Here is an 8487-nt window from a genome sequence, read left to right as displayed (position 1 = left end):
CTTTTTTGAATCATTACTAATTTATAAATTAAGAATTTAAGTTTTCTTTTTTATTTTTAAGTTACTTTTCAATTTTAATTATATTATTTTAATTTATAAATTTATTTTTTTAAATAGTGGGCCTGAGCATGGCCCGAGCTTTTTTTCTTGAGCCCTTGTCCAGGCCCTCATGTGAGAGGACCGGGCCAAGGCCGGCCCGGGCTTTTTTGCCCACCCTACTTACCGGCCACTACGGTGAGGAGCAAAATCCAGGTGGTTCCGAGTTAAAAATCCAGCGGTTTGTGCCAATTGTGGCGATGTTTTGTGATAGGAACCTCAGCTTCGTGTGGCCGTTTTTTGCTGCTTTTTGCTAGCGGTGAAGATGGTATCACCGCTGCCCATTCGTTTATGTCATTGGGTCTAATTTAATAAAAATATGTGTACAACACAATATATATAATAAATATATAAATTCAAGTCACCAACAGTGACAATGTCATAAATTAGAAATTTGATAACATCAAATATATTATGATATTTGACTTTGGATTATGAGAATCATGTGAAGTGATATCGAAAGAGATTGTTTTTCCGTATTAATTAATATAAAAAGGTATCAATTCTGAATGAACCTTAATTTTGATGTTGACCTTCAACGATTTGTGTTAGCTGTCCATGATCTTAGCTAGCTCCCTCGTGTTTTCTACTAATCTAAGCATCAGCCGTTGATCTGGCATATGCTTGAATTTATATATTTACATATTATGAATTATTGCGGATAGACTATATATATTGCCAACAAATTAAAGGAATATGTTTGTCGAGTCCAGCACAGACAACATATCTTCAATTATCTGCCACGATATGCTTGCGAGCCATTTAAAAATGTTTCAGAAAACAGCATAGTATTTTCAAAGAAAAGACGGTAATGTGTAATGTTGTTAGTTCGTCTTGTAAATAATTAAATACGCCCCAATCACCGACCTTGGCACTATTGTCAGCTACTTCAGTCTATATATATATAGACCATATATGTGTATTTCACCAAACCCGAAACTACCGAAAACTCGCAGCAGCAACTTGATTACTTCTTGAGTTTTGACTACCGAAGCAGAGATCTTTGCGATTTGAAGAACATGGAAACGGCTTGCGAAGGTTTTTAGGCCATTTTCAGTGAATTACGATTCTTATTTTGAAATGTGTACTTATGACTAAGTTTTCTATTATAAATTTTCAGGAGATAACAGTTGGTCGGAGGGGGTCGTTGCACGATTTCCACTTCTCAGCATTTCAGATGATGGCATTGTGAATGAGGATCTCGATTTTCTTGTTGTCCCTCAGTATGGGAGAAAGGTCGACCGCACTGGTTAATTAAAATGTTATTCTTTTCTGTTATGTTTAATTGAATAAAAATATGGGAACTGTTTTACCTATCAATCGTGCGAGTGTTAGTTCATTTCCGTTCAATTGATATGATCTCTTGAGATATATAAGAGATTTTCTTTGTCTATTTACGTGTACCATGTTTCCCAGCAAGAGGAAATGAATAAAAAATTATTGCTGTCAACTAAATTATCTTCTTGGATAGTTTTCTGAAATAAATTTCCCATATTGATTAGCTAATTCTTGGAGTTAGCAAGTCATCCTTGGGCCATAATTTATTGAATATACAATAATTTAAAATCAATTTTTCAAAATTTTAATAAAAAGGTCTTGTTATTTGATCCCAAAATTTCACTCTCCATACCCATTTTATCAACAGACACGCAATGTAAATTTAAAAATAAAAAATTTACTCCATAAACCTTTAAAAAATCCAAAAATAACCTTGATATTTATTTGCCCTATAAATTTTCTTCTTCCTCTTCTTCTTCATTCACTTTTTTCCTTTTCTCACACCCTTTCATATAATCCTAAATGGTGACGGCATAAGGGTCTAACTCTGATCAACCTTTCTAACACTAAAGACTATCATGATTGTCAATAAATTAAAAATTTTGCGCCAGCAAACTGCTGAATATACTACGAATGGGTTTACAATGAAATTATTGATTTCTTTTTCATCCACTGGCCTTCAGGAAAGTCTTTATAATTTTGTATCATAATTGCAAGACGCAAAAATTCTTCTGGATCTTTTCATTCATCTTCATAACTGCCATAGAGTTCAAATCAGCTTAATTATTTACTAGTTATACATGTCGACGATTCTATTTTTCTTAAAGCCTTAAAGATTGTCATTTTTCATTTCTATTGTTTGCTTTGGCATTTGATTGTGCATCTTCAAAAGACGCAGAAAGTTTTTGTTAGTTTTTGCATAAATTTCATTCACTTCCTAGCAACTACGACGTTTTCTTTTTTTGGTCCGTAATGGTAATTGTCGTAATGGATAATTTGATAATAAAAATTATTGTAAAATTATCATTGTTAAGATTTTTTTTTTTTTTTTTGAGTTCAAATAGCCGGGCCCCTTAACAAAACAATTTATTATAAAGATTTTCGTTATGTGAATTACTGTTAAAGACAATTTATTATGAGCTAATATAGCATAATTGCTTTGAACACCTATTATAACAAACCCATTATTTAACATGTATTTCTCATGCCTTAAACCATAAAAAATTAATATCTAGTATCTTAAACAATACTTAGGTTGCATTTATATTTTTCTATGAGATCTGAATAGATTTAAATTTAGTTAAAGTTTGAATAAATCTGAAAGGAAATGTCTAAATGACATGTTTTATTGTTCGTTTTTCAAAAAATCAAATCATACCTTAATTGAGAAAGAAGAAAATCAATATTTCGAAAGCTTTTCACTAGAACCATGTGACCCTTTTAATTTTTCAAAAAATAAAATAAAAGTACAGTAAAAATAGCATTCTTTTCTTGATTTTAAAAATTAACTAAAAAAAGTTGACGTCCTAAAACTATTCCACTTCTTCTTGGTCATTCTTCTTTTCTTGCCATCACGTTCTCTGTCGATCGCAAGTGTTTTTTTGGTGCACGTTCCCAATATTGAACATTTGTGTTAAATTAAATAAAAACTAATTATAAATAAAATTGTGTTAAAGAATCTATTTACATCTTGACTTGACCATGTTTGTAAGTGTATATGTCCTATTTTTTTTTTTTTTTCAAAAATTTGGGTGTGTTAAGTAGTTTTATTGATGTTTTGATTAAAGAAAGATCAAAATATGGGCACAAGAGATCGAGATATGTATTACTAAGAATGAGCCCTGTGAGCATGAGGCTGTGGTTTGTATTATCAAATTGAGGCCTACGGGTATGAGGCTGAAATACGTGTTGCAAGATAGAGAACCAGGAGCTTGCGGCTCGCCGGCCACTACCGCGAGGAGCAAAATCCTGGTGGTACCGGGTTAGAAATCCAGCAGTTCGCGCCAATTGTGGTGACCTTTTGTGCTAGAAACCTCAGCTTCGTGTGGCCATTTTTGGCTGCTGTCTAGCAACGGTGAAGGTGGTATCACCGCTGCCCATTCATTTATATCATTGGGTCCAATTTAGTAAAAATATGTATACAACATAATATATATAAAAAATATATAAATTCAAGTCGCCAGCAGATACAATGTCATAAATTAGAAATTTGATAACATCAAATATATTATGATATTTGACTTTGGATTAAGAGAATCACGTGAAGTGATATCGAAAGAGATTGTATTTCCGTAGTAATTAATATAAAAAGGTATCAATTCTGAATGAACCTTAATTCTAACTGTAATAATTTTGATCTGACCTTGAACGATTTGTGTTAGCTGTCCATGATCTTAGCTAGCTCCCTCGTGTTTTCTACTAATCTAAGCATCAGCCGTTGATCTGGCATATGCTTGAATTTATATATTTAAATATTTTGAATTATTGCTGATAGACTAAATATATTGCCAGCAAATTAAAGGAATATGTTTGTCCAGTCCAGCACCGTTAAAAAATGTTTCAAAAAACAACTTAGTATTTTCAAAGAAAAGACGGTATTATGTAATGATGTCAGTTCGTCTTGTAAATAATTAAATACGCCCCAATCACCGACCTTGGCACTATTGTCGGCTACTTCAGTCTATATATATAGACCATATATGTGTATTTCACAAAACCCGAAACTACCGAAAACTCACAGAAGCAACTTGATTACTTCTTGAGTTTTGACTCCCGAAGTAGAGATCTTTGCGATTTGAAGAATATGGAAGCTACTTGCGCAGGTTTTTAGGCCATTTTCAGTTGAATTACGATTTTTATTTTGAAATGTGTACTTACGACTAAGTTTTCTATTATAAATTTTCAGGAGATAACAGTTGGTTGGAGGGGGTCGTTGCACTATTTCCTCCTCTCAGCGTTTCAAATGATGGCATTGCGAATTACAATCTTGATTTTCTTGTTGTCCCTCAATATGAGAGAAATGCCAACCACACCGGTTAATTAAAATGTTATTCTTTTATGTTGTGATTAACTGAATAAAAATATGGGTATTGTTTTATCTATCAATCGTGTGAGTGTTAGTTTGTTATCGTTCAATTGATATGATCTCTTGAGATATACAAGAGATTTGCTTTGTCTATTTACGTGTACCATGTTCGCCAGCAAGAGCAAATAAATAAATAAAATTATTGCGTGTCAACTAAATTATGCTCTCTTTCCTTGGATAATTTTCTAAAATAAATTGCACATATTGATTAGCTAATTCTTGGAGTTAGCAATTGATCTCTGGGTCATGATTTCTTGAATATACAATATAAATTTACAGCTTCAGCCTTTTGAAATGGACAATATTGTTAAATGATGGTTATTCATCCCCCATTGAATTGTTTGAAATCAATTTTTCAAAATTTTAATAAAAAGTTCTAGTATTTGATCCCAAAATTTAACATAATTACTATGAAGACCTATTGTAACACACCCAAATTATTAACATATAATTCTTGTGCCTTAAACCATAAAAAAAATGCAATTTCTAATATCTTAAACAATACTTAAGTTGCATTTATGATGTAGGACGTTATTATAGGATTCTAGAATTTTTATTATTTTTGGACTTTCTAATTTAATTAGTGTTAATTTGGTTTGTGTCTTATTCTTCTATTTATATTATAATTGTGATTTTGTATTCTTTTTTAAATTAAATTCGAAAAGTAAGTTTACTCTATTATAAATAGAGTGATCTTATTATTGTAACTTCAATTTCAATTATTCAATAAAACCTCTTTTTATAGTTCTCTCCGGGATTAGCTATCAAAAATTTCTCTTGTAAGGTTGTTTGTACTACAACATCATCTAATCTCCTTTAATGCGATATTAAAAAAATCTCATTGAATCGTTTGGATTAGAACGAGATCTAGTTACACTTCGATTACAGAGTAACCTAATCCGTGAGCTTAGTGCAGGACTAGAACGATATCTACTGTTTCCTATCCTATCAATTTCGCTTCTCCTATGCCAGCTCTGTCAGTTGGTATCAAAGTGTTTCTGTACCAATTGCATAGCTTTCCTGGCTACCCATATCTATCCCCACCAAATCCATCGCTAAAAAAAAAAAAAATCAAAATCACAAAGCCCTAGTTCCCATCATCTCTGGCCACTACCATCGTTGTTCAAGCCACCACCAAAGTCATTGTCCGCCGCCTACCAAAACCCAATCGTTCTTTGCCCTTAATCAGTCGCACAGCCGCTGTACAGGCAACCCAAACCTGCAAGCTCTCCACCAGCCGCTACCATGAAACTTGCCACTTTTACCAACAACTGACACCACTAACACACTCCCTTCTTGTTGAACGTCAAATCCCATCCACCACTGGGTCCAATTAGCCACCATAATCTCCTTTACAAACCAAGCACGACAATTGCCACTTCAAGTCGATTTTTTGATCAAACTACTATGAGTTGACCCTCACCATTATTGCCACCACACTCCTCACCACCTTGTTTACCAGATCCGACCATCTCCACTCCAAATCATGGTTTTCAATCACCGGCCACAACGAACTCAATAGTTGAGAATTATTTACAATTTTGCCATTACATGGAAACTTGACAATAAATAGCAAGCTATCAACTTTACCCTCCTATTTATCATGTGCCCAATTTGTTTCCATACAGTCATCTCGAGAAATTTCTTCATTGGTTGACAAGGTTGAGCATTGGTTTTATAGCTTTGCACACTCTTAAAGAAAAGCAAGTTTCATTTGTTGTAAGTAAATTGAGATTCAGTGTTTTAGATTGGTGGGAATCGTTGCAATATTCTCGTCTTAACCTATTAGTATTAAAAATCATTTAATTATCAAGCGATAATAATGTTATTTTGTACTTATGTTATAATTTATATTTGTGTTTATGCAATATATTAGGAATTATTAATTATGTATTGAATATATCTAATTTTGTGTATTTTTGTGTGTTTATTAGGTAAAATATTAATTTCACATAATTCGAGGCTCCAAACAGATAAACGAATGTCAAATTTGAATTTCAGAGGTCCGAAAACCTTAAGATGAGTCAAGATCGGCTTAAAATTGGGCTTGTGTAAAAAGAGTTGATCTTTTCTTGTTGACCGAGCACTGATTGGATGATAAAATGAGCTTACAATAGATATGAGTGCATGTGATAGCTAGCAATTTTGACTAAATCTCAACCGTTCATGATTAAATGGCCATGATTGTGCCACGTGGCAATGGTTGATGAAGCAAGTTGTAGGATCCGAATCTTTGTATTTGGGTCGACCCGATCCACCCATTAACTCGCCAAATCTCAACCGTTCTTTGGTCAAATCAGACGAGTCAAATGATGCCACATGTGATATTGACTTTTGAAGTTTGACCAACCATTGGATCTTAATCTAATGGTTGTGAGGAGCGCATGCATGAAGCTTATGATGGACTGCAAAACACTCGATTATGAATTTATTTTTTATAAATAGAGCCTCATTTTTATGTTTTAATCATCTCTCTACATCTCTCTTCTTTTCAATTTCTCTCCATCTCCATCTCCCTGTAATCATGATTTTCAGGTGTATTTTTAATATTTTGTATAATTATTTTTATAAATAAATTTAGTTTTATTTTCAATTTTAGTTGTTTTTATTACTTTTAATTATAAGTAATTTAATTTTAATAATTCTTTTTTATTTCAATTATGCTTAACTAAATAATATTAGTTAGGGTAAGGTGAAACTCTTAAGAAATAAATATAATTTAATCAAATTCTATTTTCAATTTTATAAATTAAATTATTTTCTATTTAATTTTATACATATTTTATATTTTGAAATTTTGATTTATTGTATACAATTAAGGGAGTTTGGCATAATAAATTCTTAATATGGTAAAATGGTATTTTGACTTATTGAAGACAAATTAAATTTTGGCACAATAAATACTTAATCCATTATAAAATTAAAGGGAAAATAATAATAATTTATATAATTAATCTTTTGGGTAATAAATGTAAAAAAAAGGCAAAAAGAATTTATTAAGTTTTATTTACTACTAAGAGTGGATCCACAGCTCTAATTAGTTCAATTTCATAATTTCATTTAAATTAAGTTGTTTTTATTCAAGTTTTATTTTTATTTTTTTAGATAAAATAAAATAAACAAATTAAATATTTTCTCTGAGGATCGACCTCAGACTCACCGAGCTGTAATATAATAAAACACTCTTATACTTGAAAGTTAAAAATTACTTTTAAGTTGTGTCATTAACCATGGCAAACGCAAAATTCAATTATGGAACTATATGAACCGTATTTTAAGATTCAAGATTATCCCTTTTGATTATTGTTTGGTACATTAAGTTACAAGATTAGTTTTTTATTATGTTTATGAGTTTGAACAATTTTATGGGCGTACATATTATTATGAGCCTGAAAATGATGAAATTATAAGATTTTTAAAGGGGCTAAATTTTCAAATTCAAAATAAGACGCCTATGTACACAATCCACACTTTACAACATGCAATTTGATGAGCATATAATATATATATATTTTGCCCGTAGTTATATAATTGATAGTTATTATTCTTTTTTTTAATTAATTAAATTATTTCATTGAATAGGAAAGTAATTGAAGATTGGGAAACAAAAAGTGCATAAAAGATCAATAAGAGGAAAGAATCGAAGATTTGAAGATTATGTTCCAAAGCTTCCCCATGAGCTTAAAATAATTAAAGAAAAATTTTATTTAGCAATTTGGAATGCATGTGCCAGGAACTAAAAGGAGACATTATTAATTGGCCTTGTGCTTTTAAGTCAAATGAGTGGCAAGCTTGCAAACATTAATAAGGAAACAATTTAAAAATGGCCTGGTGAGTGGGTTTTGTTAAGTCGATGGATGACCTTAACTTATGATAGGTTGTGAAGAATTAATACAATTAGAATCCGACAAGGATTAAGTAAGTCAGAAGCATTATAAAAAGGCAAGCCACGGCCACGAAAGGGGGTAGACGAAAAGATGAGCATTCGATAGAGAAGAAAATAAGGGCTGCAGCAGTTCGGCTTTCCC

The 8487-nt window shown here is 31.6% G+C and overlaps 1 long non-coding RNA gene across 1 annotated transcript; it reads left to right on the top strand.

The window, feature by feature from the left end:
- Positions 1–928: 928 nt before the first annotated feature.
- LOC112496285 (uncharacterized) lies at positions 929–1489 on the top strand. Its single transcript, XR_003062791.2, has 2 exons — positions 929–1134; positions 1217–1489. It is a non-coding gene; the product is annotated as an uncharacterized LOC112496285 (long non-coding RNA).
- Positions 1490–8487: the final 6998 nt, after the last annotated feature.

This window comes from Citrus sinensis, chromosome 5, assembly GCF_022201045.2.
Source record: "Citrus sinensis cultivar Valencia sweet orange chromosome 5, DVS_A1.0, whole genome shotgun sequence".
In the NCBI taxonomy this organism is placed as follows: Eukaryota; Viridiplantae; Streptophyta; class Magnoliopsida; order Sapindales; family Rutaceae; genus Citrus; species Citrus sinensis.
Note: the sequence above shows the minus strand (reverse complement) of the source record. Positions and strands in the feature narration are given on the sequence as shown.